General features: G+C 39.9%; 1 long non-coding RNA gene across 1 annotated transcript; it reads left to right on the top strand.

The window, feature by feature from the left end:
- The first annotated feature begins 714 nt into the window (after window positions 1-714).
- Window positions 715-11,585, top strand: LOC109280889 (uncharacterized). Its single transcript, XR_002087348.2, has 3 exons — window positions 715-840; window positions 1,456-1,646; window positions 10,390-11,585. It is a non-coding gene; the product is annotated as an uncharacterized LOC109280889 (long non-coding RNA).
- The last annotated feature ends 2,004 nt before the right edge of the window (window positions 11,586-13,589 follow it).

Consider the following 13,589-nt stretch of genomic DNA (forward strand, 5'->3'; position numbering starts at 1 on the left):
TGACACCTGATTCCTTTACAAATAAGGTTGAGATATGTCAGAAGAATGCAAACTGAAGCTGCAAGAAGCAGCTTAAGACAAAGTAATACAAAAGCCAGCTCAGTAAAACAGTAGTTAACAACAGAATCATAATCAAAGCACTTAGCATTGTTTTTCCAAAGCTATGTCAAATTTTAAAGTATTAATCATATTCTTAATTAGCAGCCTATATTTTTTTCACTATTTTTGATATTTAGGGCTTCTCTTATTTCTAGCAAACAAACAAACAAACAGCGTATTTTCTAGTTGGCTGTGCAGTCTTTAGCACATTTAAAGTTACACCTATGGCTGAGTGGTCTTCTCGGGTCATTTCTTAACCTGCGTAACAGGTGTTTTGCTTTCAAACTAATTTTCCAGTTCCATTATCTACTTCACTTAATACCCCAGAGAGCTGCTCCATATATCCTAGATTTTGACATAAGTATTTATTTTTAATTTCTTTTTATTGCCAACATATATATCTGTCCTCTAGCACCTTGGTAATAATGTCAATCCATCATCCCTCCAGACTATTAAACTCTTGGAAATTACAATGTACAGTGTCAACCCAAGAGATGAAAATGAAAACCACATGCTCCAGCTGTTTATGTCCTAATTGCATGGCATGAACTTCAATTATTTTTTTCAGCTGTGACCCACTGGAAAGGTGAAAGAAATAAAAGAGCCAAAGAGAAGTTGGTGAATAGGACAGCAGGAGAGTGGTTTACTGTGTTCAGTCTGTTGTATCATTCTTCTTCTTACCTCTGCAGGAATGCAGAAGACTGCAAAGCAATAGCAGTGCATAGTGAAAAAACACCTGTGGTGAGTGAGATTTTTTTTTTTCTCTTGTATGAGTAATGTTCATATTTTATTTCTAATGCCTGCAGAGACTTCCCTTTGTGCCTACACTTTTCCCACATACTTAAAATTTGCAACACTTATTTGTTTTGTGAATGCACTGTAAAATAAGAGATGCCGGACTAGGCAGAAGCAGCAATCGAGTGATTGCAGGGGGAAGACTAACCACTCCATCCTTTTGATAGGATGGCCTCAGCATAATTTTTTTTTTTTCTTTACAACTTGGCCCAACTGGCAATATCTGTCCAGAATGGACCCAGAGAATAATGAACTGAAGTAAAGTAGTTCCTCCCTATGCTCACACAATACTTTAATGTGTGCACCATTTTCAGTACCTTATGTATTGGCAAAGAAAGCCTGACTTCAAATTTAAAAAAAGAGTTATTCTAACTTCCTTGAAAACCTGATCCATCCTGTAGCTTCATTGCAAGAAAATTCCTTATGTGAAGTGAACTGTATTAACTCTGATAATCTGAAGAATGCAGATTATTCCCATGAGTTAAACCATAGGATCGATCAGGCTCTGAATGAAAAGCAAAAAGCTTTGACTGACCAGGTTAATTTTGTTTTGTTTTACAGAACTGGCCCCTAAGGATAGCTGTGTATGCAACAGTGTTTTGGCATTTGTTTAATAAAAATACTGAATTTTTAAAGAATTATTCTACCAAATTCTGAAGCATGCAAAAACAAATCAAAAGCAATTGCTAGTCTGGCTCTTTAAAAGAAGACTGAGGGTATATCTGCATGTGTGCCATGTCTGCCCTTTTTAGGTGAGTTAAATCTGAAAATACTTCAGGTTACCAACATCTGGGCAGGCCTGCAGGTCTGGGAGCAGAGATCTGTTTGGCGGTGAACGTGGTTCTGCAGGCTGAAGGCAACAAAAGGGTGCACTGTGGCTGAAGAAGTCTTTTGGTAGAGAAGAGATCATACCTGAAAATGTGTCCTCTTATTGAAGAAGGTTCTAGTGAAAGCTGGTTGAGTCTTTATAGGAGCATAGCAAAGCTAAGAAGCTTTAGAAACAGATGCCTGTCGGACTAATAGAGGCCAACTAAGTATGCTTGTTGCAAAGCAAAAGACCCTGGAGAAGAAAATAATGCCTGCCTTTGCCCTTGCTATTGGTACATTGTCCAATTCCTGGTTCCCATACCTGAACTTGTAGAGAGAGAGTGTCTATGTGTTCTCCATGGGGAACTTTATTGCAAAAGGTGTGAAGATGGAGTAGGATAGACAGTTTATGGTCTCTGGTATTCAGTGTCAGATGTCGGAGGGCTTGGTGACTCAATTATGCAGAAAACCAAGAAGAAGTGTAGCAAATGTCTGCTGAAACTTGCTCAGCCATGTATATGCTGACTCCCCGAATAGCAACATTAGAACTATAGGTAGGGAACAAAATTCTTCCCCTACCAGAGTTGCCTGAGTTGTGTGTTTCTTTTGCTGGTTTGTTTTTGTGTGTTTTGTTGTTGTTGTCCCCCCTTGACTTCTGTAGACCTGGCACTTTAGACAGGTTAGAAATTGTGGAGTGTAGGGTCCTGTCTGTCATCTTTGAACCATGATGCAAATATGAGTAAATAGCTCTGACTCTTGCATGGGTATGTGGCATGTTGGAGCAGTGAAGGGAAGCTGCTTATTTTAAACATTAAGCTAACTTTCCTAGTTTTAAATGGAATAATATGTTATGTGCACAAAAATGTTTTTGCTGTTGAGTAATGAGCCTTTTAGGGAATAAACAGCTGGAGACTGGGACAGTGTTATGCTTATAATTCAGTACTGTTGGTGATTCTGGAGAAAGCACTACCTCGTTCCACTGAGCAAATACCTGAAAAACCGTGTAAAACAACAAATAGAAAACATAACTTTACTCCTTAGAAACTGTCTTCTAGTTTCACAGACTTTGGGGTCTTGTACTACTATACCCTGCACTTGGTTGTTGGGGTTTTTTTACCACCCTACCCTCACACCTATTCTAAGCAGGACTAGATGCCCCAGGTAAAACAAAAAACAAAACAGCTGAGCCTGTCTGAGTGTTCTCACTGGTACCAACTTACCTAAAACCACCGGTGTCTGCATAGCCATTACTGCTGTAATCCTAGCACAGCAGTTGGATTGCTCCTTCACTCTTCCTGGGTAAATGTTTCAAGAGATCAGTAACACCGTATTACATCTCTTCCAAACTCCACAATCACTCTTCCAGAGCAGTACCTCCACTGGTGGAAGAACCACATGCATTTTTCAAACTTGCTTGGTCCGTGATCCTGTGGCATACTAAGCACACAAGACCTGGTCTTGAGTCATAGCTTTTGAGCAACAACCATGTTAAACACTCCTTCAGTGTTCCTCAGGAAGAGAGATGGGGGGTTAATGCGAGTCAAGGATTTCCAAACTTGCTGTTCTAGATTCTTAAAAGTGGAAGAGAAGCCAACCAACTGTCTGTATATAAGGTGAAAACCAACCCTGGCGTGCATCCAAAGAATATTCATGCTATTTTCAGGTTTCTCTATTGTATCTGCTAATAGTGGTGGTGATATTGCAGTTGTGATTCACACTGACACGTCTGTGATTTCAGCCTCTACCGAAGAGTAATGGTGAAATATCAGTGCCTTTGCATGTTTACTTGTAGCATACCTCCCATTGTATTTGCACTGCCTTATGTTAAATGCCATAACAACTGGTTTTTGCCTAAGCCAGACTTAGCAGTGATTCATTCTTACAGGTAAGAAACTTTTTTTAATTTAACCTCCCTTAGAGAGAAAAGTGCCTTTCAACTGGAAAAAGAAAGCAAGTCAGAGCTTTCCCACAAACTTATAGACTCTTTCATTTGTTCTTTTAGTGCTCAAATGAGTGAGAATTTTTGGAAATAGAAACTTTCACTCAAACCTTCACCTTGCAATCAATTGGTCATGAGATGCTGATGCTGTAAGGATTGCATTATACACACACCAAAAAGTGGCATCTGCCCCAAGGTGTTTACATAGTAAAGGACAAAAAGTAGATGCCCTGGGAGATGCAAGGGAACAAGCTGGAATCATTAACTGCAATAACAAGCTAAGGAGTATTAGCATTAGCTACCATTAAGGTAGGCAAAAGAGGTCAGATTTCTTTAAAATATTTAGAGAGCTGCATGGCTGGATTTATAAAGCACCTAGGTGAGGTAGATGAGTTGTGCTATAGAGTTCTGGCAAGGACTTGTGGGTGGGAAGGTCACACTTATATGAATTTGACACACCCAGAGGCTAACAATTGCTCAGACAAACATGGCTACTTGAGGGGGGGTGGCTCACAATGGGTAAGTATTCACTAGAGTGTTTGAACACTTGCTAATAGGTTTTGATGCATGAGATTCTTTATTGTGTTTCTTTTTTAATGGGAAAGTAAGACCTTTGGGAATTGTACCTTTTTTAGGAGCAAGTAGTGCATGTTGCAGTTAGCTCAGAGGAATGCTCAAATGTGAAGATTTAAACAATTAGACTGAGTGGATTTCTATCACAACACCTGATTCTGAATGGCTTGTGAAGATACTGCTGGAAGCATGCATCAGTAACCACTGCTTGCTCACTTGTATGGGTAGGAAAAGATGAGTAATGGTAGGAGATTGGTCTGATTGCTTTGAACAGTAGGCTGCTTAGTCTGTGGTCTTGGGAAGGGGTCACCACCCTTTATTCAGGATAAGTTATAAAATTATAGTTGTCCACAATGACAGCTGGAACCTCGGAGCCAGTAACAGTATCCATAATCTTCTGTAACCTCAAGATGGCTGAATTGGTTATCCTCAAATTCACAGAAGGGCTTATTCGTCATAGGTGCTTAAAAGGGTAACTTTTTGTGTGGGTTTTTTAAAACTTTTTATAGTATCTATTAATGAATAGTAAATTACTTGTGCATCTTGCTGGCTAAATCACACCTTCTTTTTGAAGTTCAGAGCAATTAACGGTAAAAAGTCTGCTTCACTGGATCCATAATGTATGCAAATTCTTTAAGTGCATTTCTCTATGTTGAAGTATTATGAGCTCATAAACCAGCTTTCACTAGTATTTTGCAATACATGGAAATTTTTTAGAAGCTAAAACTAACTATGCATTCTTAACTCTGCTTATAAGGAAATGTATTTCTTACAAGTAAATGGTAATTTAATTAAGTAAATGTTGTCTGCAAGTACTCCAACGTGTCCTTCAGAGTCTAGGAACAATGTTCAAACACATGCAAGTAACACTACATATGCCTAAACTGGTCAGTCCTAAAGGGAAGTAGTTGCATGCCAGAATATTCACATCCACAAATGTTTGCCTGACAAAAGCTGTAAGATCCAATCCTCAAAATGTGTATTAAACCTTTAAGTATATTGCTAAGCTAACTAACAACTGGATCAGTAGGTCTACAGTGTGCATAACTTAAATGTAAAAGCCTTGAGTGTAAGCTGTGTATGTTGTATATAAACAAAATGCAAATTCTTGGAGCTAACAAGAATTGTGACAACAATGACATGATTACCTGAGGAAAGTCTTGGCCCAAATGTCTTTGTAGAAAGAATACATGGTTTCTAAACTCACCTAGGCCAAAACAGTCTCCTTTCCAGCAAGCCTTTGGCTAAGAGTATAGAACAAAACCTATTAAAGCCAATGAAACAATTTCCACTGAAGGAAAAATATTAATTTGTGATGCAAGAAAGAAATAAAGCCCTTGATGCAGTAATCCTCTGGCTGAGCTCTAATAGGCCTTAACTAATTTTGGCTGTGGCTGCTTGGAAACTAGCAATCGCTGAGAACCTTTTTAAGATCTGATGCCTTTTTTTCTCCCTATTTCTTCCATTAATTTCATACGAAGAGAGAAATTCAGTCCTCTCCATCTGGGCTGTTGCTGAACTATTTAACACAATTCAGCTCTTGAGTTGTAGCCAGCAGAGCTCATGTATCCCTAAACAAGCTCCAAGTACTTCAATGTTCTGGTGTTCTCCAGTAACTTGAAGGGGATGATTTAGACGTTGTTTGCAGCACATGCCTGGATTTGTCAGGTGCCTAGACCGAACAGGCAAGAGCAGTTAGAGCTGCTGTTTAGACCCAATGATGAGTGTGAATGACTGGTAGTTTCTGCAGACCTAGCTCTTGTTTAAACTCTTTCTGACTTTCTAATTTGAGGCACTATGCTTATATTATTCATGGAAGTAATTGCTCCAGTTTATAGGACTGATTTTGAAGCAGAAATGGAATACTGCATCTTCTCACATACAACATGCTTCAGCATTAACTATGTACCTTGCCTTTGAAAGGCGAGAAGAAGAAGAAAAAGATGTTTCCTTGTAGTAAGTAGTTAAGCAGCAGCTAGGGAGCTAAGCCTGTTCGCTATTCTGCTCGCTGTGAGTTAGGTGTAAATTTTGCTTCTGCTTGTAAGGCAGAAACTTCTCTTACCACCTTTTTCTAGTAGATAATATACACTGCAATGTCCAGCAGCTGTTTTTTGGGGGGGGAAAGGTGTGCTTGTATGTAAAAGTAAATAATAAGGTAACTTATATTTGGGGAAGATCCCCCTCCCCCTCTTTTGCTCTTCAGAAATTACAGTCAACTTTATTATTAATTTAATCATTCAAGCTCGCTTGTTCTCTCTATCTTCCAAATTCTTGCTCAGCTCATGTATTGCATTAAACAGTGCATTGTTGGTTTTCATTGGATGCATCTTATCCAGCATGAATACCTCTGTTCAAAATACACTTCCCTTTTTAAATAAACTCTTATCTTGGCATAAGAATATTTCTGGAAACTGTTCTTTCTACTATTAAATTTGTTTACCACAGTATAATAGAAAATTAATAAGAAAGGTGAAGAGAACTAACCTTGCACTTGAATTTTTGTTAAAATACGTAAACAGAAAATATACCGTAACTTAACTTTTTTTTTTTTTTTTTTATAGCAGTCAATCCTTTAAATGAATTTAATCAAGTCATGCTTTCAGCTGTATAATATTACCCATAACTGGAGTTAACAATTGGGAATCTCTGACCTGTAAGTTCGTGTGTGTACACGCACACACGTGTTATCAAGGAGCTAGGATGTCTGAATCTTGGGTGAATGGAAATCTTACTTCACCACTAGTACCAGTACTTTTTAAAGCTAATTTTAACTTTGTTATCTAGTTTTTAATTGTACTGGTCTCTATCCATCCCATTCTAGTTTTCAGGAGAATTAATCTTTCAAGGATTCTCAAGAACTCCTAATTTTTATATTTGAAAGCCTACTTTGGCACTCCGATTTGGGCATCGTGGGCCTTTCACAGGTGAAAGGTCCTGTGCAAATGATAACATGCATTCTTCTAACAGTGTCTCCCAACAGTTCTTACAATGTGTGTTAAATGGCACTTCCTCCACTGTCTAAACTAGACATCTGGATTTAAATGAATAATATCAGCAAAACATACTCTTTTTCCTGCCTCCTTTAATCTGTGTAAAAAGCATATCTCTGTTCTACACTTAATTATATGACTTGCCACAAACCCCTTGGAACTTGATCCTTCTTCCTTTGCCAGGGGCTAGGGAAAGAAGCAGCTGGTAGCAGGTGTGAAATTTCGTGGGGGTGTTCTTGGCCTATGACCACTTGCTTGTCGGTAGTAATGTGCAGTGATACTGTCACTGAAGGAAGATAAAGCTGTGTCATTAAGAGCTTTTAAGCTGCAAGAACTTGATGGTATCTGCTCACAAATAGAACAGTAGAGACGAGCGTAAAGTTCTCAGCATTTTAAGTGTTTCCTACCTGTGAGTTAACATAACGATAATACCCCTTCTCACCCAGCTGGCTCTTCCCATAAAATGAGGCATCGCTGCTTGGTCTGACCTCCGCCGAGATTGTGACCTTCCAACAGGTGCAACTTCTGTCTTGGCCCACTTGCTACCAGTGTTGCTGTACAGTTCTTTCCTAGTCCCCCTGAAGAGCAAAACTTCTTTCTTTTTTCCTCCCAGTACAATGCCATTGTTTAAACTTCAGCAGGTAGCTTGTCAAACAGAACTTGCTGCTGCTGCTACTAATCCAAAAGCAACTAATTTTCTCTCTTTCTTCCCCTAGAAAGCAACACCATGCCAAACCATCAGTGGGAAACGATCTGTAGTTAGCTGACTACCAATTTGCATAAACTGATACACTAACTTCAACATAGATCTACAGTTTACTAAGCTATGATACAGCACCTTGAGTCCATTTTACCTGAGAGCATATGGCATACATCTTGCAGAGCAACTAATGGTCAAATATGGTGGCTGCTGCAATAGCTCATACACTTCTATATCCCGTAATAATCCATGATGGAAAACACTTGAGGAAAAATGAGAACACTTCACTTCTCTCTAGTATGCCTTGCATCAATCTGAGTCTGACTGTAGCATAGTAACTTAGATGCCCTGAAGCTGATTCAGACTCCATGTGGAGAAAACGTGAAGAAAGCAATGTCTTCCAAGATGTCTTCCATCCCACAGGTAATGCCGAAGTATTGGCTCTAGTGAAATATCTGGGCTTTCTGCCTGAACATCAAGGCTGCTGTGTAGTCCTGCCAAGCTTACTTCTCCCCCTTTCTCTGAAATGCATTTCTCTTTATTTTATACCCACTGCCAAAATCTCCATCCAACAAGGGTCAGTGCTTCACCCATACACATCCTCATTACCCCAAACTTCTTGCAACACTAAGTGCATAAGATTAGAGTCTGTTTTTGGCCCACAATACTGGTTGGCAATAACTTTTTAATCTGCTCTGGTTGATGACCTTTAATATTCTGCAAAGCGTTCCCTAAATTCTCCTTTTGAGAAGGAGACGGCCAGAGATGCCTCTTTTTTTTTTTTTTTTTTCTTTTTTTATTCCACCCAGCGTACAAGTCCAGCATCCTTGTTTGTATTCTTCCCTTCCATGTGCAACTTTAAACCTAATACAATACTCCATGCATTGCAGGCTTTTATTTTGCCTCTCTCAAATCCTTCCCATAACACTCTCTTTTTTCCAGGAAGACTTGACTCACCTTGAAGGTACCATTGTCTCTTCAAAAGAAATGTTCTGGACCTCCCCCCACATATTTTCTTTATTCAGACCCTGATGGCAATGCTGCTTTGTCTTTTGTAATGTGCCAGCAGAAAAAATTATACCTGAAAAATGTTAAAAGCATACCCCAGTAAGCCATCAAGAGTGCTGGCCAGTACCAGGTTTTAAGTTAATTAGAACTAGACAGGAGTACATTTTGTGCATGTGGCATCTGAGTAATCTTCCAGCTAAACACATTTACCTGAATATTCATAGTTACTTAGAAGGCAGTCGGACCTCATGAGCTCAGCTAATCATCTGAAGCCCGTTGCTTAAACTGCTTGTTTTCCAGCCTGTTCTTCATAAGTTTTTGTTTGTTTCTTTTGTTTTTAAAGAAACATAAATACCTTATTTCTATGTATTGTCAATGGTTCAGGCTATTAAGATTGGTTAGTTGAAAGGCAGACAGATGGCACCTTCTAAACTAATCTGTTCAAAGAGGTATGAGCTTTCATAGGCTACAGTCTACTTCAGAAGATGCTAAAATGTGGCATGGTGCTTTACCTAGAGTCCTCCTTTTGCTATAGTGCTATCTTCCTGTGTCCTGCTTGGCTACTTAAACACAGAGCTCTATTCTGCCACTGCTAGATAGTTTTCGGTACCTAAGCTAGCTATGCTGCAGTGTCAATGGCCCTTTTAATTTCATAGTTTGAATCCTATGGTACTTAACTTCTGAAATAGTACCACTTAAAAAAACCTCCATTTCTGAGGTTTCATACTGTTGGAGAAACAAGCAGCTAGTTCCAAGACCTGAGGGGGGGGGGGGGAATATATTGAATTTATTTTGCTGGATAGGAGAACAGCTACTTTTTTTTTTTTTTTTTTTTTTTTTTTTGATCCATCTTCATAGGAAAATAAAATATTCTGTGACCATGTGAATCTTCCAAATGGGCCAAAATCTGTCTCTTAGTCACAATGATGGAGTGTTTCTACCACTCCTTCTCCAAGATTTGTGGATCTTTATTTTTGTTCCCTTTTTAAATTAACTACTTTTACATTTGGAAGGAGGAGACAGCTGAATTGAGATGCTACTGAATAGGGAGCCTCCCCTCAAAGTCACAGATGTAATTGAGGACAATTGGTCTTACCGTGTCAGAAATAAGAGAGCTGAGAAACATGGCTCAGGAACCTATACTGCCTGACAGCAGCAAGCAATGAAGTCTCAAGGTTGGCATAAACTAGTTAGCAGGCTTCTTCCTTAAGGAAGGTTTATCTAAGAACAGATGGTGATGAGATGCAACAGCATTTTAATGCCACCTGTGATAATCCTATAAGAGTCTTTAGGTTTCCCCAAAGGCCACTGGTGTCAATTTTAGCTATTTAAAGCAGAGTCAATTCTAGTTCAGCAAGAAGTAATTTGGATACAAATTGCTAACAGTGTGAGGACTGAGGCCTAGCCAGGGTGTATGCGTTTCTAATTTTACAGAAAGAGTGGGAACAAATTTTAAACTTTTTTTCCTTTCTTTTAAGAAAGAGAAGATTCTACTTGCTTCAAATTTAAACCTAAGGAGTCGCCAGGGAAAATGCTGATATTGATTTAATTAAGATGGCCTACAATGGAGCTTCCAAAAGCAATAAAGGAAGAGTTGGACCAAACTGCCAGCCAAGCACCTTTCTACAGTCCTCATCCTGAAACATGCTGAGCACCTGCAACTTGATATGCAAATGGATTTAGGCCAAATAGCAAATGTTGTGCTTGCCAGCTTGCTGTGGCTGCCAAGATAATTAACACCATTAGAGACAGTGGCCCTGATTCTCAAGAGCACAATCCTCCAATCTGCAAGGCATTTCTTATCTAAAGCCCAATACCTGTTTCTACTAGTTAAGGTTTACTAATGAAAGATTGAAAGACAGACATCAACAGCACTGCATTATTCCAGACTGGCTATTCTACAGAAATAATCAATCTGAAGTTATGGAGGCCTTATTTCTTTTGATCACATACAAAGTCTCTCTGACTTGCAATGGAGAATAAGTAGATCAGCTCATGCCCTCATTATTATGAAAAGCTGAACAAGCTATCTTGTTTGAGCAGTTGACCGAATGCTTTCTCAATAAATGAGCTTCCAAAGAAGATATAATTCAAGCCCCCATATAAATGTCTTGAATATTTGACCGAATCACCCTTCCATAAATTCCTGTTGACTGCATATTTCCCCTTGGAGTTAATTTATGAAAAAGGTAATTAGAAATATTGAGGCTCTCCTAACAGTGATTCCGATAGGACTGGCCAAGAAGAGTAGGGTAGAGTAGCTGTTACCAGCCTTGTCTAGGTCAGGCAGAGTGGATAGTGTAATGTTAAAGCTAACAAATGATCTCAAATTGAAACAATTAAACAGATAGGAATCTCATGAACCACTGATCAATCAGTTATGGGATGCACAGTTTTGGCTCTTGATAAAGATTTGTTTTTGAGATGGTTAGGAGGTTATTTAATGAATCCTCTAAATTTCACAAGAATTGACTTTCAGATGATCTTGAAGAGGTTGCAAATCGGTGTACACAGTAGTGACAGTGAGATCATGCTCTGGATACTGGTAGCCTGTTGCATCTGTTCAGACACAAAGGGGATGATGCCTGCTACACTAATGACTTTTATTTTCCCCCCTCTATCTCCAGCCAATTCTGCTTGTATGCAATGCAAGACATGCCCAAATACCTCTACAGTTTTCTGTGTTCAGTCGCAAAGGATAGTTCAGTGCAGTCATTTGACATGAAGTCTCTGTGGCCTGCCTACCACCACTTACTGCAGTTATGATTAGCTTCTGCACCACTAACATGGTCTATTATGTTACCCAAAGGGCCTAGTTTGCAATCCTTCCAACTCACTAGAAGAACTCTTTCAGTGCAACTGTACAACACCCTTTGAAGTTAAGACTCTGATATCACTTGTCACAATGAACCATGCAGAGAGACCCTCTTTCCCATATCGGGAAAAGTCCACCTGAAATGAACATGGAGCTGTTTATGTATCACTATAGGAAGTAGGATAAAGATGCAAATAGTTACGTAAATCAGGTAGAGGGGTTATTTCATGTCAGGATTGGCTTATAATGAAAAATCAGCTCTAAAAATATCCAGCCAGGATGCTCTTGAATATATGTGAATTTATTGGCAGCAATTAGCATTTTTACTCATTAGCGGTTAATTATTTTGGTAATAAATAAAATCTTGCACCTAAGCAACTCAAAGTGTTTGACAAACAGTATTAATTAAAGCATCAAATTTCCTGTGAAGCTGGTAAATATGACTGCACTAAATTGACAGGCAGGTAAATTTGGGAAGCAGAGGAGTATACTTTCAAACTAAGAGGTAGGTTTTGATACGAGATGAATGCTTTACTGGGAGCCAGGCATGTTCATCCGAGGGTAGAATTCCATGAAAAATGTGTGACTTTTTTTTCCCACTGACAATGGTTCATCACTCATCTCTCTGCAAGAGAAGTCTGAAACCCTGTCACAATTTTCTGGATTTTCAGACCTTGCACATACTTTGCATAAGAGTAAATGCCTATGCCAGGCACAAGGCAAGGAAAAGTCCAAAGTGATTAATAGAAAAGACTATAGGGCAGTATGATGAATGGAACTGGGGGTAACAGAGTTACCCTCATGACGGATGGGGAGGAGAGTGGGCGAGCCGGGTCAGGCCCTGGGCCCTTTTCGTCGCTCTGCACGTGGGCTGTGGCCGGCAGGCCGGGTCGGAGAGGGCGGGCGCCAAGCTAGAATTGGGCACAGGCACGTAACGGTTGATTTTAAGATTGTTTACTTACACCGAGATGGTTGCGGTGCAGGCTGAGAACTTGCTTGAGTTGCGGTTACAACAGAAAACACGAACACACATGGAGTTTGCTAGGCTCCACGCAGACAGAACACGAACAATCACGTGGAGTTTGCTAGGCTCCACGCAGACAGAACTCCGGATGTCCAGGACAAGCGCGCATAAAACTGGTCGGTACGTCTTATAGTAGGCTCCGTTCGAAGACGGGAAGAGGTGGGCGGTGGATCAGGTCGCCAAACTCCTCTGGGCAACACACAGGGTTTCTATTACCCTGCCACGCACACCCAGAGTCCCCACAAGATGGATGCGGAGTCCTCTTCGGCTTGAGCAGAAACTGCTCAAGCCTCTTATACGGCTAGCAGGCCAATCGCTAGCCGCCATGTGGGAATAATTTAGCACTAGCCAATTGCGGGGCACGAATTTGCATACGACGAGCGGGAACTCTTTTGCACTGTGCATTTCTGTGTTGCAAAGAAAATGCACCCTGCAAAGATCGCTGCAAAGTGGAGGGAACACTCCCTTGCACGCGGGTTCTCTGTGCAGCAGAACTCCTCCGTGCAATGAAGCTGTAAACCCACGGGGATAATTCTTAGTGCTGAAGCACACACAAAAAAATCAGACCTTTGGATCATGACAGAGAGAAGAGAATGTAGTGGGATTAGTTTCAAAAGACTGCTCAATGCAAGGAAGTGATTGGGTATTTGCTAATAGCCTTCTGTGGCTAATAGCCATGTGGCTATTGGCAATGGGACTCTGTTATTTCCAGTTGATTATTTGGATATACAAAGGGAAAAATTTAAAGGCACAACTGGCAATTGGGTTCCTGACTAATGGACTGACTTCTAGACACCCAGCTGTTTACCTTTTGCTTATTCAAAATATATCTCAATATG

This window comes from Alligator mississippiensis, chromosome 9, assembly GCF_030867095.1.
Source record: "Alligator mississippiensis isolate rAllMis1 chromosome 9, rAllMis1, whole genome shotgun sequence".
Taxonomy (NCBI): domain Eukaryota; kingdom Metazoa; phylum Chordata; order Crocodylia; family Alligatoridae; genus Alligator; species Alligator mississippiensis.